This window comes from Haemaphysalis longicornis, unplaced genomic scaffold (assembly GCF_048455015.1).
Source record: "Haemaphysalis longicornis isolate Haplotype H1 unplaced genomic scaffold, Haemaphysalis longicornis Haplotype H1 scaffold_15, whole genome shotgun sequence".
Lineage (NCBI taxonomy): Eukaryota > Metazoa > Arthropoda > Arachnida > Ixodida > Ixodidae > Haemaphysalis > Haemaphysalis longicornis.
The window spans coordinates 17791753-17819384 of record NW_027526257.1 but is presented as its reverse complement, the minus strand read 5'-3'; the positions used below and the strand labels follow the sequence as shown (position 1 = coordinate 17819384).

General features: G+C 47.1%; 1 non-coding gene across 1 annotated transcript; it reads right to left on the bottom strand.

The window, feature by feature from the left end:
• Window positions 1-20175: 20175 nt before the first annotated feature.
• On the bottom strand, window positions 20176-20247 carry Trnai-uau (transfer RNA isoleucine (anticodon UAU)). Its single transcript has one exon. It is a non-coding gene; the product is annotated as a tRNA-Ile (tRNA).
• Window positions 20248-27632: the final 7385 nt, after the last annotated feature.

Genomic DNA, 27632 nt, shown 5'->3' with positions numbered 1-27632 from the left:
AAGAACTTACAAAATTGTTTTAGTGAGCGTAACAAAAAGATGGTAGCATGTGCCTGCAGTAACTTGATAGACCCTTGTCATCTTATTTTGTGGGCGTGTGTTGTTTGGTTATTAATGTGATGTTATGTTATTTTACTGCAATGTATTTTGCACACGGAGATTTCCATTTCATTGTACCATTTTGTTTAAATTCAATCTAAACAGATATTAGCACCGGTATTCTTTCTTGAAGGTTGAGTTTAGCGTGTGATTTAGTTATTCCCTCCCCTATGCAATGCTCCCAATGGCCTTTAGGGTAAAAAAAACGGAAAAAAGCAGCGACTCAAGCCGTCGGCATTGCAGTTCCATTTACGTCATTTGTAACACAAAAAGAGGGCGGGCAAGGGCCGCGTCGAGAGAGACCCGCCTTCTCCGTCCTCCTTAAAACTTCCAACTCGCTGGTTGTATCAGAAAAAAACCGGCTCACTAAAGCAAAGTTACAATCTGAGAGCGAGGATGGCCTAATGATTAACCAACACTATTAGTGACCGCGACAAACAAATTAGGCGGGTGCAAAATAATCACTTGACCCATAACTCTCCCCCTTATACGAGAACTCGAAGGTGTTCCCGAAATACAATATAACACAACAAAAACCATCCACCTAAAAGCTGACCAACCGCCGGACATCGGCTCTCGGGTTTTTTGACGCGCTTAAAGACCTCAAGCCCCCGTCCGCTGCGGGAATTCTCACGACGGTAATCGCGGTCGTTAAACGTCATGGCTCCTCCTCCATCGGTTTAACAAACTAGCTAACATAGTTCTGAAATATCCAGTTTATCCAGGCCTCCTCGTGGGGTAAGACAAAGAGCGGGGCCGGCAAAAGATAGCTTCAGCGGATTCTCCTCATGACCCTCGCTTCAACTTAGGGCGACTGTTGTGAAAGCAAACACCACAAAGGTGAACACACAATACTCAACAAACGGCACCTAATTACCCTGCAGTGTGAATTACTTAAGTGGGGTGTCCTAACTTAAGACCTCCACACCAAAATGTTATTCGTACACTGAACTCGGTCAGTGGGTAGAAAAACCCAAGTACAAAACAACCAAGAAAGTTACTCGTAGCACTCGCTACAGCGTGGAAGTTCCCAGACGTACTGTTGTCGGAAATCTAGCTCAGGAGCAAAACACAAACTTCACACTATCACTGAGATAATCGCTATGCAAAGAAAACATCAACAACCTCTACACTATCATCTAAACAGGCAAAATGTTTCAGCAAATTGAAACACAAAAGCGATCCCTCTCTATAACTGGCCCATCTGAGTAACACTACTCTTTCACACGCAAATACTGCCAGCCCCACGAAGGTTGGAAACATTGATAAAGACAACTGAAGTAATAATCTAGACTATACACGCACACGACCGTGAACAGACCGGTGAGCGGAAAAGTTCACGCAGGCCATACCGGGGTCTAGGCTGGGCGGATATTTATTGTCAGCCTAGCCATGGTGGTTCCGAGGGAAATGGGTACCGTCATCGCTCGAAGCCGTTCTAGTTAGTTGCACACGTGACCACGAGGGAGAGAATGAGATGGCGCCGCTGGTACGGTGAAACCTTTTTTCCAAGTATCAGGCGCACCTTGGTGAATGACTGGTGGTGCTCGCCGATTACCGATTTAATGGGCCACCGAAGTCGTGTCTGCTATATCCAGGTGTCAGGATTTCCCTTGCCAGGATTCCTCACGGAGTCGTGTGTCCGTACTCGCCGGCTCATTACCGCTGAAGTCACTTACAGCCGAAGGGGTGCTGCTGCCGCAGCGTTCATGAACAGCTGTGTTCAATACGGATTGATAGGTGGCATGAGCCGATACCGACGAACGCACTTATTAGCGCCGAGGCCCGCGCTGGGTTGTGCCGGGTCCTTAAACTGGACATAGCAACGTGGCTTCCCGCTGTGAGTGGCCCTACCACACTGACCAGCGCCAGACGGTTATTTTCCGTACTCCTCTGTCCTTATTTGTATGTTGCCTGAGTGTTCGTGCTCAGTTAAACCTTCATATTTTTTCTGTTTGGTCTTGCACTCGACCCCCGACCTGGCTAAGACTACAGATAAGTTGAGTAATAATGTGCACAAATTGGGTAGTAATAAATGCACATTGAATACTATTTCTCCTGAGCACAGATGTGTTTCGTAGGGGTGAGTAGAGATGAGTATGAGTACTCGTCAGTAGAAATTGAGTATGAGTGCAAGTGAGTGCTCATTCAGTATCAGTACAAGCGACTACAGAAGAATTCCACACTCAGAAGTACAGGTTCGGTACGAGTACTCATGAGGACTAAGAAGTTTGAGTACGAGTAAGTACAATTACAAATGGGTATGTGGTAGTAGGAGTGACTTGAGAACAGATGAGCTTTTTGAGAATTTGTTTGAATGCGTACACTGTGAAGAAAAAAATTGTGATATAGTTTGAATGATGTCTTTCTCTTTTGCCGACCTATGAACAATAGTAACTCAAAATAAAGTCCAGGATCCAATATTTAGTCTCAACAAAATTTCAAGCATGGTGGTGCCTCGGGGAAAAACTTTGAATGCATAATGAACTGTAGCCGATCCTTGTACAGACAAAAAACTCCGAAAATGGCTTACCGATCATGAAGCTAAGGTAATATAAAAAGAAAACACAAAAATCAGAAATTACACAACAATGGAGCGTAAGTGCTCAGTGCAAATGCTGTTTGTTAAGGTGGCATAGGAACGACGACTTTTCTAGGTTTCTCTAAGAGAAACTTCCTGACCCCCTCCACTGCCGAACAAGAGCCAAACACACGCGGATCCGACCAACTTTTTAAAAAAAGATGTTGGTTGCATAGGCTACAATAACATTTTTCAGCGAAATTGAGTGGAATGAAAGTTCAGCCGTTTGGTGTCTGTTCTTATTAAATTTCTGGTGATATACTAGCCTTTGCCCTCTTAACAAATGACCTGACCTGAATTCTTTGCTATACGATGACTCATGTCAAAACCTAATTTAGTGCATTTTTCATTTTGCGAACATCATCGCATATTTTAAACGCCAGAAATGGTTGCAGGTATTTCGTGATGCATTGACCAAGACAAGGCAACATGGCTACCCCACAAAAAACCTTTGAAACCTTCAATGCATCAAGGGAAAAAAGAAGTCAACCGGGGCACTGAATTTTGTTGTCCATAGAACAAAGGTATTATTTGGCATTAACCAATTTATAACTATGTAGATATACTTGGAAGACTAGACACCAATCAATATAATTACACCATTTATAAACTCTAAGGGGATGTGTTGCTCAAGGCCACGTAGCCGACGAAAGGCCTTTAATTACCGTTGTCCAAGATGGTGGTGGTGGTGGTTCCAGCGAAATGTCGCGTACGCACTCAGGGGGATTCACCAGGAAATGGGAGCCTTACCGAAAGAAATTACCTATTTTTGTAGGGAAAGAAAAATATTTAATTATTAGACTGTATTAGGAGTGGATGACTATAGAAATAAAAGGAAAGAGATTAGAGAAAGAAATAAAAAAGGTAAAAATGGAGTGGGTTCAAAGACGCGCGCCTGTCGTCTTCAGGGTTCGAAGCATGGCTTCAGGCGTGCCACGTGAGAAGTCTCTGTGCCACGGCAGCGATTGTCAGAGGAAGGATTCAGAGGCTCGACCACATAATTGACAGGCGACGTCCGTTCGATGAGACGATACGGTCCGTGGTACTTTCAAAGGAGCTTGCTCGATAGCCCAGAAGTCGTGGCCGGAATCCAGAGCCAAACGAGCTCATTTGGACAAAATTCTGGGGCAGGTGTCGACGCAGCGTGGCGGAACTTTTGGCGCCCTTGCTCGTCTGACGTGAACGAGCGAGCCAGTTCTCCTCTGGTACTTCGCCTCCGCACGTGGGGTGACGTCCGAGATTGTCGAGGCTTCAGACATGTCGGGACTGTAGGAGAGGATCGTACCAAGCAGACACGACGGCTCGCGTCCATACACAAGGAAGAAGGAAGACAACCACGTGGTGGTTTGCTTGGGACTGTTGTAGGCGTAGGTTACGAATGGAAGAACCATATCCCACTTGAAATGGTATGGAAGAACCATATCCCACTTGAAACAGCACCCAGAACAACTCCAGTCGCATCGGTGGGGGTTTCAGGTTGGGCCAACGGGTTGAAATGGCGGAGAATTGGTGGGAACATGAGGAGGTGATCGTACAGATGTAAAAGCCTGGTCGCAAGCCGATGAGCATGCCAAAAGAGCCGTCTTGTTGCCAAGACGTTGTGTCAATGGCACGATGATGGAGGCGACGTTACGCACAAAGCGGGGAAAATCCGCGCATGGACCGATGAAGCTACAAAGCTCTTTGACTGTGGTCGGCTTCGGAAATACAGCCACGGCGCGAAGGTTGTCCGAATCGGGACGAACGTCATCTCTGGAAACGACGTGGCCAAGGATTGTAGGCTGGCGAGCAGCAAATCGCCACTTCTTTAAGCTTAGTTGAAGCCCTACGTCGTTCATACAAGCTTTAACTTGCTCGAGCCGCCGTAGATGCGTGGAAAAGTCGGGTGAGAACACTACGACGTCGCCCAGGTAACAGAGGCATATCTTCCATTTGAGGCCGCGAAGAATATTGTCCCTCATCCGTTCGTATGTGGTGGGCGCGTTGCACAGGCCGAATGGCATGACTTCAAATTTATATAAACCATCTGGATTAACAAACGCTGCTTTCGGACTATCCTCATCTGCCATCGCGATTGCCAATATCCGGAGAGTAGGTTAAGGGACGAAAAATATTCGGATCCCTGAAGCAATATAGGGCGTCGCCAGTGCATGGTAGCGCGTAAACATCCTTACGAGTTATTTTGTTTAGGCGACGGTAGTCGACACAAAAATTACCCCATATTACCGTAGGGGAACCCTGAGTAGTATGCACACCAGCCATGGGGTCGATTCAAGTGCCCATTAGATTTCAGTTCGCCGTTTCCGCTAGGTTGAGCAACGTAGCTACCGTTATATTTACAGTTTGGTTTCCATGGCAACTACCACACTTTTCACTTACCGCAACAACGAAATGGGAAATTGCGTTGAGCCCTCGGCTGTTTCGCATACTACTCGGGGTTCCCCTACAGGAAGATGGTGTAATTTTATTAGATTCGACGGGGCTATGTCCCTCCCTTGTCGTTGTTGCGCCGTCCACACCCCCACTGCGCATGCTCGGCTTGCTGAACGCCAGGTGGTGTCGTACCCTTTAATGGCTCCTGGAGCGGCAGTGTTACCGGTGTCTTCCTGGGCCGGCCCGAGATGATCTGAGCATGCGCAGTGGGGGTATCGACGGCGACACAACAAGGGAGGAACATAGCCCCGACCACGAAATGCTGGAGCGACAGTGTTGCCGGTGTCTTCCTGGGCCGGCACGAGACGAGCACGCTTCCCCTTAAAGGGCTCCTGGAGGGGTGATGTTGCCGGTGTCTTCCTGGCCGGTGGATGGACGGACAACGGACGACGGATGACGCAGCCGAGAGCAAGACATGCTTTCCATCTAAAACGAATCGAGCCGTCCTTTTATCCGCACGGGTACTACGGGCGACGCCAGGAGCTGTTCGAGTGTCGTATGATACCGCGCTGGAGCACGTCACCCACTTGTTTATCAATTACGCTCCTTTCGGAAGGGGCAACGCGATAAGGTCGCTGAAGTAAAGGCGCCTGGGAGCCGGTGTCGAAAGGGTGGCTGACCGTCGTGGTACGACCAAGTGACGTCTGCGCACTGTCAAAGCAGTTTAATCAGTTGGTCTCGTTGGGGTGGCGTAACGTCAGCGTCGATAGCATGATCGAAAACTTCCGGAGATTGCTCAGATGCTGTGGCAAAGAGGTGGGTGGAGTCGGGTCACCTGAACGTGGGGCATGGCGCCTAAACGAACAGGGTAAACGAACAGGGTAGTTTGGCCCAACGTTTTTAGAACAATTCAGTTTCACAGCTCCGCTCCCGAGGTGGCCGTGGTGGCGGTCACGCGAACTGGTGGCGCTGCAGTCACGGTTTTCTTCACCTGCTCCTGCTTTGGCGCGCGGACAGGCGGGAGCTTTGGCGGGCGCGCGTCATTCGAAGCGATTTCGTTCCCAACGCGTGCGCCTGAATTATCCGGTTTAAGAATGTTTGCTTTTTTGTAGTGGAAATGCTTTCGTGTTTTCCGCCGGGATGTACGAGTGGCTACAGAAATGACGCCGCAAATCATCATTTTTTTACCCCACCACGTAAGGCCACGGAGTTTAAACAATGGGAACAAAGGCTGCACCGCAAGGACAGGCGCCTGAAGCAAAAATTCAAGGTATGTGAGAAACATTTCGAAGAGCAAGACATTGTAAAGTATTTCAAGCATGTTGTGAAGGGCCAGGAGGTTTTAATTCTCCGTGGTAAATGGAAGTTAATGCCACGAGCGTTGCCGCGTCTCTTTCCTGGCTTGCCGGAACACATATCAAAGCCAAGAACGACGACATGCACGCGAAAATCACCGAAAAAGCGGAACGAAATCGGCTTGGAAGCATCGGCGGAAAGTGCGTCTTGTTCGAGTGGCTCGTATGGAGAGGCCTCTTTGTCCTTAGGCGATGCGCTCGGAGCAGAGGGCCTGATGACACCACCTAGCACCTCAGCAACGAACTCCTCCGGTGTTTGTCTGAACGAACTGGTGACAGTGCCGTTACCTAGTATTGACTGAAAGCTTGAACTCATCGTCGATGAATGTTCTGGGCAAACTTGCGGTGTTTTTTTCGACAGGAGACTTCTGGCAGAGGAGCTTAAAGTGAGCAAGACCGTTATTGTGAAAAATGACCGTAGCTGTGTTGTGAACTGTTACAACAAGATGCACAAGCAACTGCATAAGACTGTAGACAGCCCTGCTAGCGTCGAGCACCTGATCAATGAGACAGATAGCTTGAAAATCTGTTCAGGCATTTCATTCCGGTAGCTCATACTGGTGTGACAGGAAAATTAGAAAATGTCCATCACAAGCAGTGTTCTGTCCTCACAACCCGACCTGTGTGTGCTCGGTGCCTACGCCTTCAAAGGCAAGTGCGAGCAAGAAAGCCAATGAAGGCAGCGGTGAACAAAAGCAAAAAATGCGAAACTTGACCAAAAAAGTTTTCCGAGCTGCAACTGCAAGGGAGAAGAGGAAGCAAGAAATCACACTGCTCAAACAGGAGCTCGTGAAGGCTTCTTACCAAGGAATACAAGAAGCTTTAGGTAGCCTTCCTCACTTGCAATGCGTGGCATTCCTGACAGCACTGAAGTCACTCAAAGCAAAAGCTCCGTGTGGCATGCGGTATAATTCTGAGTGGATTTTGAACTGCTTGATGCTGAGAATTTCAAGTCCACGGGCATACAAGCTGATTAGCGAGATGAAAATGTTGCCCCTTCCTTCTCTTAGCCGCTTGACACAAATTTTGAAAGGCTTGCCGTGCAAGTACGGCTTCAACGCCATTTGTCTGGAAGCTATACAGAAGCAGTTCCATGGAAAAGCAGATGAGCAAAGGTTGGGGTCTTTGATCTTAGACGAGATCAAGTTGCGCCAGGCATATGACTTCAACAAATGCAGCTACAAGATGGATGGATTTGTTGATTATGGAGGCGTCACTAATGAAGGAACCAACCATCTAGCCGACCATGCGCTAGTATTGATGTTTGTTCCTCTGTTTGAGGAGGAGGAGGAATAAACGTCCCTATAAAGCAGTTCGCCTTGGGGAAGAGTACTTATTCCAGGACCCCTTGAGACCGTGCGGCTTCTTGAGCCCTCTTCACCAGCCAAAGCTGGTCATCAGGGTCCGAGCTGGTCAGTGCTCTCTCCCAGTGCTCAGGGGAGGGGAAGGGCAGGGGGTGTAGGTTGGGGTTCTTCTCGCAGCCCCACACAATGTGGTAAAGCGTGCCCGGAGCCTCACAGAAGCGGCATTCCGAGGAGTAGAGGGTGGGGGCCAGAATGTGGGCTCTAGTTGGGTGGGGAAAGGTGTTGGTTTGGATGCATCGAAGGTGGTGTTCTTGCTCTTTTGTGAGGTTTTTGTGTGGAGGAGGGTACATTGTTCGCTGCAGGCGGTAGTGCTGCGTGATTTCTGTGTATGACAAAAGGGGACAGACAAGCCACTGTTCGCCGAACTCCTGACTAGCCCGGTGTGTCAAATCTCGGGCATGCTGGTGGGCAGCTTCGTGGCCGGGGACGTCGGCATGGGCGGGAGCCCAAAAATTCCTTACACGGTGTTGTGGCGGATGCAGCAGTAGAATTTGTGTGGCGCAGGGTGAGAGGAAGCCGCTCGAACAAGCATGCAGAACATTCTCGAGCGGCTTCCTCTGTTTGAATCCTGGGTCCAGCCAATTGCAGCGTTCGCGACAAAAGGTGCTGCTCCTGGCAAAATTTTGGCAGAACTAGTCCTGGAAGCAGTGGTGTGCCTTCACAAGCCTAATGTTACAGCCATTTCCATTGTGAGTGATGGCGCGGGAAACAACCGGTCCATGTGGCAACAGCTCGGTGTTAGTGGCAGCATGGTACCACAATGCCATAAGATTGCCCACCCGTGTCTCCCTGATGGGAAGTTTGTGCATTTCATTTGTGATGTATCACATGCCATCTATTGTGTGCGAAATCATCTGCTCAAGCACAAGTATGGCCAGGTGGGTGGTAGAACAATAATTTTCTTTTGTGTCGTCTTCTACATTCGCATATAATAAAATCAGTTATTTTTGCATTTCCAGGCTGGAGAGAACAGCATTGATTTCTCCCACTATCAGCTTCTTTACGAAACTGAAAAGAAGAAACGTAAAAGTTGCCCACAAGCTAACTGAAGCTCATGTGCAGCCAACAAACTTCCAAAAAATGAACGTGAGACTTGCAGTTCTGGTGAGCACTAGTCAGTATGACAAGTTTTGTAACGCTCTGACGGTGTTAATGTATTGGACTACTTCCTTGAAACATAAAAAAACTATTTTTATACTGCAGCTTTTTAGCCGGAGTGCAGCCATTGGCCTCCATGTCTACAGAGAAGAGGGCTCTGATGGCTTTCAGGACACAGCTGAAACAGAGGCATTCACACGAATGATAAATGATGTATTTGATCCCTTGAATGCTAAGCTCCCGAAGGAAGGCATCACAGCACACTCGCCGAAAATCCAGGTGAAAAACACGTTTAAACCGTGGTTTATTCGCCTTTTCTTCAGGTTAAACTGTTCGTGCGGTATTATTTTCCTTGAGTTGATTCATTTTAATTATGTAGCATTCTGAATTTCTCTCATTTTTTCGCAGGTCATCAAGGACTTCCTTGTGATGCTTGACACCACGGAATTTACCCACAATACGAAGAACACGCTCTTGTTCGCGTCGCGTCAAACCACGGAATCTCTGCGCGTGTATGGAAGGCCGGTGTTCCATATGTTCTCACAGCAAAGCTGAACCAAGATCCACTGGAGGTAATGTGCCCTGGGACTTTCTACCATATGGAGTCGACTCAAATATTGAAATGCCAAGAAATATGCTAAAATGCTTTCTTTCACAAAGTGTGTGAATTTAGCGTCTTGCACTAAATACCATGGCGAAGGCAGAAAGGAAACTGGGAGGATCATCTGCAGAATAAGTGAGTGGGATATATGCACGCGTGGCTACGCCTTCAGCTGTCTCACCGCTTCCCCTGACATTGCTGCTTTGCCAAGGAGCTCCCTCCCACTCTCACTTTCCCCATTTAATGTCTCCTTCGTCGCTATCCTGAACAACGGGACATTTGCGTGCGAGGTTGAAACACGATTTGCAGCAAACACACTCGCTTATTCCGCGTGCGTCGTTCATCTAAACCACGTGACAAGTAGCGGGAGATTCAAAGGAACAACATGGTCGCTGGCGGCAAGGGGATGCGATATAAGAGCAGGGAGAAACGCGCGGCCCAGTGTGTTCGCTCATTGCGCTACCACTTCTAGAGACGCCGCAGGTGTGTGCCGTGACCGAGAAGACTGCGTTTTCGTGCTGCGCACAAATTTGTATTGAACGTGTGCAGTAATTGTTACCGCCTTTTTACCGGTACGTTGAATTCTTTCAACTGTTTAAAACTCGTTTTTTATTTGAACTGCACTTTCTTTCTCCGTATTTTTTACAGCTATCATTACGGTACGCCACTAACAACCAACCGATTGTGTATCTCATCTAGTACTCCTTTGTACCGGGAAGATAAAAAATAAAAATTAAATAATAGAAGAAATTACATCACGCTCTTAACTCACCTTGTATCGCCGATCCAACCAAACATTCGCCATGTCCATCCTGTACAGTATGGCCACAAAAGAAGATATCCGGCAGTTCCAGGATAACCTCCCTTTCCATTCTAGAGGACCAACGGGTGCGGAAATTACACTGGGCTTGGCTTGGGTTGGGATAACTAAGTGACAACTAGCAAGAGTGCAAGCGTCAGCAGACACAATGGCCAACACACACACACACACACACACACACATATATATATATATACATACATATAAGGGTTGGCAGTCATGAAACCCTCGGAAAGCAAAGGCGAGGATGTCGTGGGTCATTGAAATAGATAATAAATTTCGAAAGGAAGTGGAGAAAAATGCCCGCCGGGTGGGATCCGAACCTACGACCTCCAGAAAACCGGTCTGGTGCAATGATCTCTACGCTACCACAGGGGCAATTTTCACCTCTCTTTCGGTAGTATTTATGTTAAAGTATTTTTGTGTCCTGCGCTTGAGAGTGGTAGCCAGCTCCACTTGGACTAATAGGGGTCAAAGGGATACATACATACACACACACACATATATATATATATATATATATATATATATATATATATATATATATATATATATATATATATATATATATATATATATATATACTTATGGCCCTGATGAAGGCAATTCCCTTTGCTGAAACGCTCGCGACAATCATGGTTTCTACCTTGCTCGAAGTTTTCTTTTCTTGTGTTGTCTACCATCTTTCTTGTTTTGAAGTTTTATTGCTCCTCTCTCCTCTCTCTCTCTCTCTCTATATATATATATATATATATATATATATATATATGTGTGTGTGTGTGTGTGTGTGTGTGTGTGTGTATTGTGACACCACTGGTGGCCTCGTTTGTGGAGGTTCTGACCGCTGAATGCCATGTCCCAGTGGAATGCAATCATCACTGGCGCCCGGTAACAGCCATCGCTTCTTCATCTCTGTATATACTTATCATCACCGATTCTTCCGCCTCCTCGAAATATCATCATCGGTATCTTAGTTCGGTCGCCATCTTGCTGCCTTCCAGCTCGGCTTGCGAATAAAGCTGTCGGCGCGTACAGCAGAAGAACGGAAAGTTGGGCTAGTTGGTAGGTGTTCATCTTCGTGGAAAACAAAAGCGCTCAAAAAACAGGGACAAAGGAAGATGTCGACAGCATGGCCCTTACTCGCAACTACTCGTTTATTGAAAAACGTAGACCTTTATACCATGCAGAGTACACGTGGTCGGGTTTCCCTCCCCCAATATACAAACCATTAAAAGACTTTAACAGCGGCCGACGCACATACGGGAGAAGAAGAAAAAAAACACTCCAAACATATTGCACCCAAAAATCTGAAAAGGCGCAACAACCCTACATAAAGCAAAGCATTATTTCCGCAACGTGTTACACAGATAGAAGTATTCGTTGTCGGTCAAAGTGAGGGAGGAGACGCTGACACATCCTTCGCCACACCTTTTAATGTGGAATGATTCTATAACTTCTCTGGTGGTTTTGTCCCGAATTTTCGATAAAACTGAAGCCTACCAAAAAGTTGGTGTACAACCACACGCAGAACAGTGTTTTGCCAGGTTAGAGCCATCCTTTGAATTTAAAGAACTTCGATGCTCTTGTAGGCGTATATTCAAACATCGCCCAGTCTTTCCCACGTAGATAGGGCCACAATTGAACAGTAAGCAATAAACTACACCTGTTGCACAACAAACAAAGGGGGGGGGGGTTTGTGATCAACTCCACAGTTTTGTTTTCTTCTGCAATTTTTACTATTTCATAACAACCTATCTATTTTGCCACACACACTGTTCAGTTTATTGGGAGCCGAGTAAACCACTCTGACATCATACCTATTTGCAACATTCTTTAACCCATGCGCCAACCTATGCACGTAGGGAATGACTGCAAGCTTTGTGAGCTATTTTTCGTTGTCCTTTTCCTTGGTCGCCCAATTAGACTTCATACACTTTATTAACTTGTGAACAACCTTCTGCACGACGCACTCTTAAAAACCAGCCTTTTTTATTTTGTCTAATTGATTATGAAAACTTGTGAATACTTTATCAGAACCATATTTTGTAATGGCTGAACGCAGACACGAAGCAGCAATGCCCATCTTTACTACCTTTGAGTGCTCAGAGTTGAAGTTTAAAATGGGCTTCTTTGAGCGCAGGACGTACGCCCAGCAAACGTGATTTTCTTCGCGAAAAAGCTTTAAGTCTAATAACCATAGTTCATTCTCTTTCGGTAGCTCTACTGTAAAGTTCAGTCCACAACCATACTGCTCAAAAACACTCAGAACATCACGATTTCTGCGGTCAAGGCTATCAGACTGTACAAACACAAGGAAATCATCGACGTACCTTACAATTTTTGTGGCCGCCCCACCTAGGTTGTGTTCGATTTGTCAATCCATTTTACCTAGAAAAATGTTGCTACGCGCAGGTTCAACTTTGGATCCCATACAAACACGTGTTTTTTGAACACAAAATTTCCCTTTCCATTCTACAAACGTAGACTCCAAATTAAAAGACAGGATTTCTATGAATGTATTGACCGACACACCGCTTTTGTTGCTAAACCTGATCTCGTCCTCTTCAAAAGACACACTCTTTTGAAGAGGACACTCACACTCTTCAAAAGACCATCAAGGGCATTGAATAATAAAGTTCTTGCACATCAATGCTAAAGAAACCACAGGCACCTGAATTTGTCAGCTTAAGAACATTTACAAGTTCTTCAGAATTCGGGATGAGGAGCTGGTCGCACACCACCAGGTTTTGTAAATGTGTCAGCAAGAACTAGGAACCTCTCGCTGCCAAGTGCACCTTTAGGTCACAATTGCACGAAAAGGAATCTCAGGTTTGTGCGTTTTTGCTGTAAAGAAGATTTCCAAATTAGGCTTTTTCGACTTTCTCATAGCTGATGCAGGTTTTTCTAGGTTGTGCTCTTGCAGTACGTCCAGGGCGCGTTGGTTTTCTTTTGCAGGCTTTATGTCCACATGAACGAAAGTCTTCACGACAGCTTCAAAAGCTTTCTGCGAGAAAACGCTTTCAGGAGCAACAACGAAAAAGCCGTCCTGATCAGACGTCAACAAGTGCAAGTAATTTTTCACCGCATAATTAAGAAGACCCTTAACATTAGGTGAGCCTTTTCTGTTACCTTATGATATTGCGATGACGTCCACACCTTTTGCGATGAACGTAGGACGGTCCAACTCTGACACGCGCCAGGAGACGGACCTTGAAACTGCAAGCTTCTCCGGGGAACTGAAGCCGGGCTCATAGCAAAGTTCGGCCCGAGCTGCAGAACTTTGTTGCGGTGGTCGGGAACGCTTCCTCCTACAAGGAAGCCACATTCGCTTCGGTTTCTCTGACTTCCGTGTAGGCAAGGTAGGTATTATGTAATTCTACATCCACTCGGTGAGCTGCCTTGAGGTTTTGCACGATAACCTCAAACTGCAAAATGTTTCCTTCTCTGCGAGCCGGCCTAGTTGGAACTGATTCATTTTGAAGGTAATAGGGCACAGAAACGGGGACAAAGAAAGGTGCTTGTTCGTGTCTTCCTTTCGTTGTAACCGTTTCTGTGCGCTATTACCTTCTAAATGTTTCCTTCTCCCTGATCAAGGTTGCCGAGCCGTGGTACCTAAAGAACCGGCATGCCATCACCGACTGGGCCGATTTCGTTACTCAGTTCCGCTGGATTCCCGGCTCTTCTAACGCTCGTAGTGACAGAGCGAAGAAGAAACTCGAGACCCCTGTGCAACATGTGCATGAAACGTACACCTCATTATCGAAGACGTTCTGGCGCTGTTTCATCGCGCCGACAATAACATGTCGGAAGCTGACAGTGTACGCCACATTCTGAAAGGAATCGGTGAGTTCGTGTTCACCACACTGGCAACGCTGAACCCCACAACCATCTGGGACGTGATCTCCAGTCGTAAGCATCTCGACCAACTACAGTATATCCGCCTTCGTCAAGGCACGGCTCCTACCCGCGATCTGTTAAATGAACACCTGCGTGCGTTGACACCCACTGTAATTCGCGAGGAAATGCAAGCCAATATTTCCCAGTCACACACTGTGTCCGCGAAGCTCCTTCTATGCCTCGCTTACGGCATATAGTTAACGAGGTGCTCGCGGCTATGCCCGTACTTCCGCTTCCCTCCCAACCTGTTTCTGTGGCAACGCCATCTTACTCGGACGTGGCTGGTCGGCATCCTCTACCGCTCCCTCCCATTGCGACACAGGGCCCGCCAGGCTGTGTGACCGCCATTCCTCGGTTGCAAACTACGCCGACATATTTCCCATCAAAGCATGACCCCAACGTTGGCCGCCGAATCTGCTATTATTGTGAAATCTATGGCCACATCTCCCGATTTGGTCGAAGGCGCCAACGTGACGAACTACGCGGCTCCGCAGCCTACGAACGCGATTATGTACGCCCGAATTATTTCGACTACGTGCAGCGTACGCAGCCGTCTTTCTCACGCCATTCACCAGGGCCACCCCCGAGTCACCAACCGGCCTTCCTCGTAGGCCGCGCGATACGCGACGCCGCTCAACATCACTAGGCCGTCGGGCGTTGTGGCCCCTTCGGCCTGCGGCCTACGTCACCGACCAGCACTTGAAAACTAGTGAATGCAGCTTTGGGAGGGAAAACTGCCTCACGTGGCAAACTTACAATCCTTCCAGAGAATCCATCGAACATGTTGTCAGTTTTGGTTGAAGGTGTTTGTGTAGATGGCCTTATTGACACTGGTGCCAGTATATAGGTGATAGGTATAGAATTGTGTGCATGATTACGCAAGGTTCGAACACCCTACTGTGACCTTCTTTACATGGAGCCAATAGAAGCCCGATCAAGCCGTGCGGACCGTGCGCGGTATGAATTTCAATCGGTCAACTTCGTCATCACGTTCAGTGTGCAATGTTGTAACCTTGTACGCATCACCTTTTCTTAGGCTGGGACTTCTTGTCATCCGTATCCGCCGTCATATCGTGCCAGCAACCCCAAATTCAACTCGCAGATACAAAGGACACCAACATTCCGGAAGAAAAGCTACAACTGAATTTGACAGCAAGTGCCGATTACTTTTTATACCCTGGCCACAATACAATCCTTTCAGTTCCCTCAACCCACATTCGTGATGGTGATGTGTTATTCGTTCTGTCTGCGCGTTTTCTTCCCCAAGGAATCATTATCACGACCAGCTTTGTCCGTTTTGGACGTTGGTCTGCGCCGCTCATCGCTACAAATACCACTTCTGAGACGATACTCCTCCCTGAAGGCACCACGTTCGCTTCCGTTGTGTCTGATGACAGTCTGTCTCTGGTTCCCCTCTGCTCTGTGTCTTCCGTTCCCCTGTCTTCAGATTCTAGCTCCTCACGTCACACCCTGGCAGCCACGATTAGCTAAGACCTCACGGTGTTCGAAACAAAACTCCAACTTGAGCTGCTCTAAAAACACAAAAACTCATTTGACTGCATCTCCCCCAACCTCGGAAAGACGTCTGGGGCAGAGCATCGTATTGAGACAGATGGGACCCTCATTGTTCGCCGTCGCCCGTACCGTGTGTCGTCGTCGGAACGGAAAGTCATCGAAGAAAACGTCGCGGGCATGCTTCGACGAAATGTTATTCGACCGTCCTCGAGCCCATGGTCTTCTCCTGTTGTTCTGGCAAGAAAAAAAGACGGTTTTTCACGCTTTTGTGTAGACTATCGGGCTTTGAATAGGATTACCCGGAGGGATGCATATCCGATGCCGCGCATAGGTCACGCGCTGGACTGCCTACAAGAGGCTGAATATTTCTCTAGTCAAGACCTGCGATCTGGCTGCTGGCAGATCCCATGCACGAGTCTAAAACGAGAAAACGGCATTTGCGACTCCAGACGGCTTGTACGAATTTAATGTAATGCCTTTTGGCTTATGCAACACCCCAGTCACATTTGAGCGCATGATAGATATGGTACTTCGCGGCCTGGAATAGAAGACATGTCGGCGTTACCTTGACGACATCGTCACCTTTTCGTCAAGTTTTGCGGAACATCTGCAGCGTCTGGATGAGGTGTTGACTTGCCTGGCAAAGGCTGGTCTGACTCTTAACACCAAGAAATGTCGTTTTGCTAGCAATTCGATAAAGGTTCTTTGTCACGTCGTCAGTAAAGATGGCATACGCCTTGACCCAGAGAAAATTTCTGGTGTAGCCAATTTTCCTCGACCTCAGCAACAAAAATGCCCTACGTAGTTTTCTCGGCCTGGAGTCCCATTTTTGCCATTTTGTCCTACACTCTGCTACTCTCGCTCCACCTCTGAACCAGCTATTAAATTCTGATACCCCCTTGGACTGGAGTGACGGCTGCGAAAAGGCCTTCCAAGGCCTCAAGCAAGCACGTACGTCCGCACCTGTATAATACCACTTTGATGACTCGAGACCGGCGATCACCCACACCGACGCTAGTGGGCATGGCATTGATGACGTTCTGTAGCAGCACGATGCTTACCGCCGCGAGAGGGTTGTTGCTTATACCAGCCGCTCTCTAACACGAGCAGAGAAGAAATAAACAATAACGGAACATGAGTGTCTGGCCGTTGTGTGGTCTGTGCAGAAGTTTCGCCCATATCTCTACGGCCGACATTTCACCATCGTCACAGACCATCACACTCTGTGCTAGCTGTCGTCATAGAAAAACCTGTCGGGACGCCTGGGACGCTATATTCTGCGATTGCAAGAGTACGAATTTATGGTTCCCTACAAGTCCGGACTGAAGCATGCAGACGCAGACGCACTCTCGCGGTGCCCGCTGATTCCGTCTTCGAACGACATGGCGTCATTTTCTCATGCACCGCCATCATCAGTTGCCCCTGTCGACTATGCACCGGCTGACGGCCGCCGTGACTTGGTCGATCATCAACAAGCAGACAGTTACTGCCGGAAAATAATGAATCGGCTCACTGGTTCGACACGTCCACCCAATAGCCGCCTACGTCGCCAACTGCGGCAGTTCCAGCTAATAGACGGTGCACTGTATCGCAGAAACTACCACCCAAACGGCGCAACATGGGTCCTAGTTGTGCATTCTTGTTTCGGGAGTTGCGTCTTGCAAGCTTTTCATGACAACGCCACCGGCGACCACCTTGGCTTTCAAAAACCTACGACCGCATTCGAGGTCCCTTCTTTTGGCCAGGACGCTCAACCAGTGTCGTAAAATACGTCGCTTCTTGTTCACCCTGTCAGCACCGAAAGCGCTCTACAGCACCCCTGTCGGTTTCCTGCAGCCTGTTCCGTGTCCAAGTACACCGTTTAAAGTGGTCATTATTGATTTGTATAGGCCCTTACCGACGACATCCACATCCACAGCGCCACTTCCCTCGGCTAACGCTGGCGACGTCACTGCCCTCTTTTTGCGACACATCCTGCTACGACATGGAGCCCCTCGCGTACGGTTAAGTGACCTTTCCCTGAGTACTTCGTGCCTGTAATACCTCGCACAAATTGACATCAAGCTACGATCCACAAATGAACGGGCTCACCGAACGTTTTAACCGCACGCTCTCTCACATGATATCAACGGATTTAATGTATTCAAGCATCAATGTATTTAAGTATTCCTTCTTTCCCAATACAATTAACGATTGGAACGTGCTCCCGAATGAAATTGTGCGCTCACCAAATGTTTTTACTGCTCTTGAAAGTGTTTCCTTAATGGTAACATTTGATTTCCTGCTTTTGAGGATATATTGTTGCTTTGTTCTGAATTATGTTCTCTTGCTATGTTCTGCTGCGTTCTCATTACAGAGACAAACCTGTATTCCCATTATATCGCTTGCATTTCAATGATTATATGTTTTTGTGATTAATAATTAACCCCCCTACAAAAATGCCCAACGGGCGCTGTAGGTATTTGGAATAAATAAAAAAAAAAATAAATAAAGAACATACGCCCTGACCACCGAATTGGGGACACTCTATTGCCTTCAGTAACCTTTGCCTATAACACGACAGTTCAAAGCACTACAGGATACGCGCCTTTTTACCTTGACTGCGGCCGTCATCCATCGGACGTGCTTGATAACGTGCTTGATACCGCTTCTGGGTTCAGTTCTGCATCGTTCCCGGAACAATTCGTGTCTTGGATCGACCACTGTCGCCGACTGGCTCGCATGCGCACAGAAGCAAGCCAAAAAGAGCACAAAGACCTCTACGACCCTGTTCCCCGGTTCCTTTCTTTCCGACCTCGTGACGAAGTCCTGGTCTGGACACCGGTTCGCTCTCCAGGCCTCTGCGACAAATTCTTACACCGGTTCTTTGGTCCTTACAAGGTTCTTGAGGCTACCACTCCGGTGAACCATCGCGTCACTGCCGTTTGTGGAGGTTCGGACAACCGTCATCGCGGCACGGAGATTGTCCATGTTTCTTGCCTCAAGGCTCTCCACCGGCGTAATCCACTCTAAAACGCGACCAGGCGGCCGCTTCTGCCACAGGGGACAATTAGTGTGATACCAGTTGTAGCCTCGTTTGTGTAAGTTTGGACCACTGAATGCAATGTTCAAGTGGAATGCAATCATCACTGCCGCCCGGTTGCAGCCACGGCTTGTTCATTTCTGTATATTTATCATCACCAATTCGTCCACCTGCTCAAACTATTATCATGGGTAGTCTGGTTCGGTCAACATCTTGCTGCCTTCCAGCTTGGCCTGCGAATAAGCGGTCTGCGTTTACTGCTCTGCCTGCGCCTACCATCGGCTTTACAATATATATATATATGTATATATATATATATAATATATATATATATATATATATAAATATATATATATACATATATAAAGAGAAAGATAGGTCTGTAGTCTACAATGCCAAAGTAGGCATAGGGGTGTGGTTAGGCTCTTTTCTTTTTTACTACGGGTAATGAACTAAACATTTTTTCAAATATAAAGAAGAAAGAAAAACACGCGCCCAGTGTGGGGACCGACCCCACGCCTTTCGATTACATGTCGAATGCCTTACCAATTCGGCTATCTGGGCAACTGTGTTCTCCATCACTTTCTGGGCTATTTACATATACTAGAAGTTTATCTGACACTTGAGGGTGGTAGCCAGCGCCACTCTGACTACACGGGGAGAAGGGGACCTTCTTTTCAACCCCCGGGGCGTGACTCCGACGTCTACAGCCTGTCATGAGCGGGTAACTGGCGGGAAGCCCTCTTATGCTACCTAGGCATGAAGGCTGCAAGAACCGAGACCCTCGCTAGGCTTTCGCAGAATAATATAGTAAGGAAATAAGGGGCTCATTGAGGAAATGCAGAAAGATATGTCTGCAGTCTACAACGCCAAAGGAGGCATAGGGGTGGGGTTAGGCTCTTTTCTTTTTTTAACAACCGTTAATGAACTAAACATTTTTTTAACTATACAGAAGAAAGGAAGAACACGCGCCCAGAGTGGGGACCGAACCCACGCCTTTCGATTACATGTCGAATGCCTTACCAATTCGGCTATCTGCGCGACTGTGTTCTCCTTCACTTTCTGGGCTATTTACATTTACTAGAAGTGTATCTGACACTTGAGGGTGGTAGCCAGAGCCACTCTGACTACACGGGGAGAAGGGGACCTTCTTTTCAACCCCCCGGGGCGTGACTCCAACGTCTACAGCCTGTCATGAGCGGGTAACTGGCGGGAAGCCCTCTTATGCTACATAGGCATCAAGGCTGCCAGAACCGAGACCCTCGCCAGGCTTTCGCAGAATAATATAGTAAGGAAATGAGGGGCTCGTTGAGGAAATGCATAAAGATAGGTCTGCAGTCTACAGCGCCAAAGTAGGCATAGGGGTGTGGTTAGGCTCTTTTCTTTTTTTTACTACGGTTAATGACCTGAACATTTTTTTAAATATACAGAAGAAAGAAAGAAAAACACGCGCCCAGAGTGGGGACCGAACCCACGCCTTTCGATTATATCTCGAATGCCTTACCAATTCGGCTATCTGGGCGACTGTGTTCTCCTTCACTTTCTGGGCTATTTACATTTACTAGAAGTGTACCTGACACTTGAGGGTGGTAGCCAGCGCCACTCTGACTACACTGGGAGAAGGAGACCTTCTTTTCAACCCCCGGGGCGTGACTCCAACGTCTACAGCCTGTCATGGGCGGGTAACTGGCGGGAACCCTCTTAAGAAAAGAGCCTAACCACACCCTATATGCCTCCTTTGGCGTTGTAGACTGCAGACCTATCTTTCTTCATTTCCTTAACGAGCCCCTCATTTCCTTACTATATTGTTCTGCGAAAGCCTAGCGAGGGTCTCGGTTCTGGCAGCCTTGATGCCTAGGTAGCATATGAGGGTTTCCCGCCAGTTACCCGCTCATGACAGGCTGTAGACGTTGGAGTCACGCCCCGGGGTAGAAAAGAAGGTCCCCTTCTCCCCGTGTAGTCATAGTGGCGCTGGCTATCACCCTCAAGTGTCAGGTACACTTCTAGTAAATGTAAATAGCCCAGAAAGTGAAGGAGAACACAGTTGCCTAGATAGCCGAATTGGTAAGGCATTCGACATGTAATCGAAAGGCGTGGGTTCGGTCCCCACTCAGGGCGCGTGTTTTTCTTTCTTCCGTATATTTAAAAAATGTTTAGTCCATTAACCGTGGTAACAAAAAAAAAGAGCCTAACCACACCCCTATGCCTCCTTTGGCGTTGTAGACTGCAGACCTATCTTTCTGCATTTCCTCAACGAGCCCATCATTTCCTTACTATATTATTCTGCGAAAGCCTAGCGAGGGTCTCGGTCCTGGAAGCCTTGATGCCTGGGTAGCATAAGAGGGCTTCCCGCCAGTTACCCGCTCATGACAGGCTGTAGACGTTAGACACGCCCGGGGGTTTAAAAGAAACTCCCCTTCTCCCCGTGTAGTCAGAGTGGCACTGGCTACCACCCTCAAGTGTCAGATACACTTCTAGTAAATGTAAATAGCCCAGAAAGTGAAGGAGAACACAGTCGCCCAGATAGCCGAATTGGTACGGCATTCGACATGTAATCGAAAGGCGTGGGTTCGGTCCCCACTCTGGGCGCGTGTTTTTCTTCCTTTCTTCTGTATATTTAAAAAAAATGTTTAGTTCATTAACCGCAGTGAAAAAAAGAAAAGATCCTAACCACACCCCTATGCCTCCTTTGGCGTTGTAGACTGCAGACCTATCTTTCTGCATTTCCTCAACGAGGCCCTCATTTCCTTACTATATTATTCTGCGAAAGCCTAGCGAGGGTCTCGGTTCTGGCAGTTTTGATGCCTAGGTAGCATAAGAGGGCTTCCCGCCAGTTACCCGCTCATGACAGGCTGTAGACGTTTGAGTCACGCCCCGGGGGTTGAAAAGAAGGTCCCCTTCTCCCCGTGTAGTCAGAGTGGTGCTGGCTACCACCCTCAAGTGTCAGATACACTTTTAGTAAATGTAAATAGCCCAGAAAGTGAAGGAGAACACAGTCGCCCAGATAGCCGAATTGGTACGGCATTCGACATGTAATCGAAAGGCGTGGGTTCGGTCCCCACTCTGGGCGCGTGTTTTTCTTCCTTTCTTCTGTATATTTAAAAAAAATGTTTAGTTCATAAAACCGCAGTAAAAAAAAGAAAAGATCCTAACCACACCCCTATGCCTCCTTTGGCGTTGTAGACTGAAGACCTATCTTTCTGCATTTCCTCAACGAGCCCCTCATTTCCTTACTATATATATATATAAATAGGTCCCCTTCACCCCGAGTAGTCCGAGTGGCGCTAGCTACCACCCCCAAGTGCAGGAAACAAACTTACCCTAACATAAATACCCGAGGAAGTGCTGGGGAAATGGCCGCGCCGGTAGCGTAGTGGTTATCTCACCAGACCGGTATTCTGGAGGACGTGAGTTCGAATCCCACCCGCCGAGAATTTGTTCACCACTTTTTTTCTGACTCAAAAAATTCTTCACCTGTTTCTATGACTTATTGCATTCCACCCTTTGCTCTCCGAGGTTTTCTTGACTGCCAACTGTATTTCTTTCTAAATTCACACAGCCCCTAATTTTCCATTTCTGATTTGCTACATGCATAGCAAGGGCCTCTCTTCTGGCAGTCTTGGTGCCAAATGTAGCTTAAGAGGGTTCAACGCTTGTCGACCACTCTGGACATGTCATAGACACTCGAGTCACGGCCCGGGTGATCAACAGAAGGCCCCCTTCACCCCTAGTAGTCCAAGTGGCGCTGTCTACTACCCCCAAGTGCAGGAAAAGGAATGCCTTAACATAAATACCCAAGAAAGTGGTGGGGAAACAGCCCCGCCGGAATTTAGTGATCGTCGAACCAGCCCGGTATTCTGGAGGTCCTGCGTTCGGATCCCACCGGCGGGCATTTGTTCACCACTTTCTTTCTGACTCGAAAAAAGTTCTTCATCTATTTTAATGACCTACCGCATTCCCCCCTTTGCTTTCCGAGGTTTTTTTGACTGCCAACCGTTATTCTTTCTTAATTGACCGAGCCCCTCATTTCCCATATCTGATTCACTACATGCATAGCGAGGGTCTCTGTTCTGGCAGTCTTGGTTTCAAAGTTAGCAAAAGAGGGTTCAAGGCTGGTCGACCACTCTTGACATATCGTAGACACTCAAGTCACGGCCCGGGGGTTAAAAAGAAGGTCCCCTTAACCCGGAGTTGTCCGAGTGGCGCTGGCTACCACCCCAAAGTGCAGGAAACAAAAATACCCTAACATAAATACCCTAGAAAGTGGTGGGGAAGCAGCCCTGCCGTTAGCACAGTAGTCATAGCACCAGACCGGCTTTCTGGAGGTCGTGGTTTCGGATTCCACCCGGCGGGCTTTTGTTCACCACTTTTCTTCAGCCTCAAAAAATTCTTTATCTGTTTCTATGACCTACCGCATTCCCCCCTTTGCTTTCCCAGATTTTCCTGACTGCCAACACCTATTTATTCCTAATTCACCGATACATATATATATATGAGTATAAATATATGAGTATATATATATATATATATATATATATGTGTGTGTGTGTGTGTGTGTGTGTGTATGTGTGTGTGTAACCAAAAAAGTTAAAACGAGCGTGCAAGATATTGGGCGATTAAAGAGAGAGCACACTTCAAGAACGCCTACCGCAGAGTTTACGACACTCGTTTCAGAATTAAACCTTTCGATTTATGAAAGCATAGTAGAGAGTCATCACTCTACCATGATCAGTAAACGTTCGTTTCCTGAAACAATAGCAAGTACTAACGGGTCATGTGTGGGGGCTGGATGGTTCAGTATAACTTGTTTAAAGGGCTTGTACATGAAACAGCAGCAACACGTACTGCAAAGATCACACCATACGAAGCACAACTAACTACGGATTCTGAACACAAACGTTATTGCAACAGTTCTACATATGCAACATTGAACACAATAATCATTATACTTATATTCCGGACAACTGCAGTCATTACTTGAGTGCAGACAATTTTGGGGCATCAGCTTTTGGGTGCAGACAAATAGACAGCACTGAACAAGGATCTTTTACTGCCCAAGAGTTTTTATACTGGGATTTTGCTTCGTAAGGGGTTATGTTAGGATGGTCAGAAAACTTTTTCTAGACACCTTGCCTCCGAAGCTTTCCCTTTTTCTTCATCTTCACCAAGGATAACAATCGGGAAGTGAAAAAAAGCGGGGATGTAATAATAACAACATCTCGACAGGGGCTAGACAAGGCGGGGAGGGAAAAAAAGAAGGAAAACCGAATAGAGAAGAAGAGAAAAAGGGGAAATATAGGGAAGAAGGAGGAGGCATACATTTGACATTGATGGAGAGGGAACACACGCTTAAAGTACAACCAATGCATGTCTGCGAGTGGAATAGTCGATGATTGAAGTCCAGAGCAAAAAGATCTATATGTCTGAGAAGCCTGCCAAATTCCCCGTACTGGAAATAATTTTTAAGAAGGAACAAAAAACAGCTTTAGTTTCTTGAGATTTGAGAAGTTGTTAGACGAGGAGACAAATGCCACATGGGTAGCAGGTGGCCGAAGAAGTTATTAGGAAACCCCACAGACAAGGAAGAGTAGGCCATGCAAGCATCAGTGCGCGTAGGCTCGTACTGTCCGCCTCGGTGAAATGGTCCAAAAAGGTTCCGTTTTTATCTATTTACACCTCGTAATGAACTACAGAAGGTGAAGGATACATTAACTCAACGCCTCCAGAGAGGTCAATACCGCGTGAAACGTGGCAAACTTGCCAGCTGCACCCTACCCCTCGCCTCATAAATGCCGCTATTACGCGGTTTTCTAGTCTGGGTAGAAGAACGTTTTCTACAAACTAAGATCAAATTCAATGTTTCGCAAGTTTAAAGAGCAAAATAAAAAAATGCACCAAAAGATGTCAACATTTCCACGCAGACTAGTCAAGATGGTGACCTCTCGTATCGCCCTCCCCACAACATTTCAGCCTGGTTACGCCAGATTACACAGGACCCTAATCTTCCTTTAGTCTCATCTATTCATTTCGCAAACACCCGAAATTTATGTACACAGAACAATTCTGTTTGTTTCTGCTGGTATGTGCTGCGTAAACGGGAACAAATTAAGACGGCTGGTATTTTTTCGAAGGCATGGCTCGGGAGCAGGAGATGCCTAGAGAGCGAAATTTCGGAAACGCCATTCACGTGCGACCTGGGATTGCTAAGCCTTTATCACAAAGATGTTGTTGGGTGGCCAATATATTCCTCATCACACAGAAGGCAACAGATTGTGTAAATGACATTAGCAGTCTCGGAGTTGAGGTTGTCTTGTATTTCATTTTTATAGGTTGAACTGCTGGCCTGGGCAACATTAGTGGTCTCCTTAAGGCATCTCCGCTTTCAGCGCGGCTTGCTGCATGGCATGCAATATTTCGCTCAGGTGCTTCTGCTTCTGGACCGACTAAACTTTCCTTCAAGTTTCTGCCCCGACTGTACACAACACGAAGAGGGGGGCTGCTGAAATACAGCCGACAAGCAGTCAATCTGGCTGGTGAAATTAAAATGTCGTCTCAGTATGCTGTTCCCTGGCGATGTTTTAGAAGAGTACGTAAGAACGTATTCTCATGACGGGTTTCATGGTTCGTGTTGGCCGTTCCGAAATCTTCATCATCACATTCATCATCATCATGTGTTTCTTTTCGGGTGCAAGTCAGAATGTCTCCTCATTGTAAATTTCGAGCTTTGTTCATCGCATTATAGATTATTTCTTCGGGACACTTTTGGCTAATCACGGATTTCAGCAGTTGCTTAGCGCGTTTTTCGAAATCGTCCCGTCCAGAGCATATTCTGCGGTACTGGTGTGTTTCTTGGTATGGCAAAATGGTTTTTGAATGGCCGTCATGGCTGCTGTTTAAGTGAAGACAATGTTGGCGCTCAGTGAGCTTTTCGCACAAAGTTGTAGAGAAGCTGCCCTGGTGCAATATGAGGGTAACATCTAAGACATATATGGTTTCGGTTGGTATGTTACAGGTCAGTTTGATTGACGGAGGCGGGAAGCTGATTTTTGTAAAAAATTTCCTCAGGGTTGCCACATCATTCTTCCAAATAAAAAGGTGTCGTGTAGGAACCGTTTAAAATGGTCGGTTTTGGTGAGCGTTTTTCAATAAACTTCGTTTCTGATAACGCGATAAAAAAATTGGCGAGAGTAGGTGCCATTTTAGTCCACATTGCCGTGCAGATAATTTGGAAATTGTGGGTGTTGTCAAACTAAAAGTGATTGTACTCAAGCACCAGGTGGAATCTAATCTAATCTGCCAAGGGGTACTTCCAAACCGAAATTAGAGTCACCGTAGCATGAGACTGCGGTAAGGTCGCCGTCAGTATGAGGAATATTAGTATACAGTGACGTAAGATCTATAGTGACCAGAAAACTGGTGGTTGGGATATCCATACCTGAAAACTCGCAGAGAAAGTCTCCTGTATCACTTATGTACAAAGGTAAAATCTGGGGGCTGTGCCTAATTAGGATTTCAATAACACGTGGTATTTTTTCCGTAGCTATTCTATTGCTGGAAACAATAGGTCGACCCGATTGTTTTCTTTGTGTATGTTAGGAAGCAGTTAGAAATGTTGTTCCTTGGTTTTGTGGGGCAGCTTCGTTTCATACATCGAATTGGCTATTTTCACATCACACAGTAAGGCGTTGGTTTACCCACAATTTCCGCGTCAAATCGCAATGTTGGTCGTTTATGAGCTCGCGGGAGAACGTCTCGTCAGCTAGCTGTCGCTATCCTTCATTTATCAACCCCTTCTTGTTCATAATCACTACCACCCTAATTTTGAAGACGGTTTCGTCGTCATCCGACGTCTGACGGCTCAGGCACCTGTACGATCGGGTCCAGGTTTATATCCTAACCCTCAACGCGCTTGGAACGAGCTCCACAACCTGCTGCACCATGGTGTTTAAATAAGAGCCAAGACCCAAGATGGGCGAGTGACGGACAGCTATTCGGTGCTGCCGAAGTCAGAGTGCAACACCCCGATTAAAGTCATCCACAACCGTGAAAGTATTGAGGCCGCGGTGCTACAAGCAGCTGGACACATCTTCGTTCGAAAAATGGGGCATCGGTCACGTCATCGTGAAGCACCAATGCACCAACGAGCGTCAAAGCCTACTGTAAATCTGCGTGAACGAGTTTCTCCATCCTCATTCCAGTGAAGAAAACGTGCAGAAAAAAAGGCGAAAGCTCAAGACAGAAGATTTTTTACCGAGGCCAAAGTGAATTGTTGAGTACAAATTTACTGGTGGCAGACAATGAATACAGGAGAAGAAACCAAAAAGCCGAGAAGTTTAGTGAGGAACAGAAAAGAATGTAAAAAAGTCCCTCCACCGAAGGATGGACACTTGCAAACACAGTTTTCCCTGCTCAGCAGCTTCCCATGCCTCAGAAACCGTTATCACTCCTACCTTCACCGAGCGAGTGAAATCAAGGATCGAGAGGTTAGGCACTGGAAACAGCGATGGCGAAGAAAACGTCGTTTGGACGTCACGGAACTGTTGCCAGCTGTTGCACACCCGACCAAACTTAGGGAACAAGACAACACAGTGCTATTCGTTGGAAGACAGCACCCAAGAGAGCTCTGTCGTTTAGCAAAGACTCATCGGCGGGCGCAATGGGCATCGTTAGGGTGTACTCAACTTTTGCGCAGCGACACCATAGTGAAGAGGTCCGTACAGCTACACCACCCTTTGGAAGCCACCTAGCGTACATCTGTTGGCGGGGGAGATTGTTGTGACTTCTTCGTCTTCACCCCTTCTAGCAGACGACGCTGATCATCATCATTTTCATCATGCCTTTCACGAGCTGCCGCAAGCTCTCGTGGCTGCGTCGGCTCGCGCCATTTATTTTTCTAGATTCCATTAA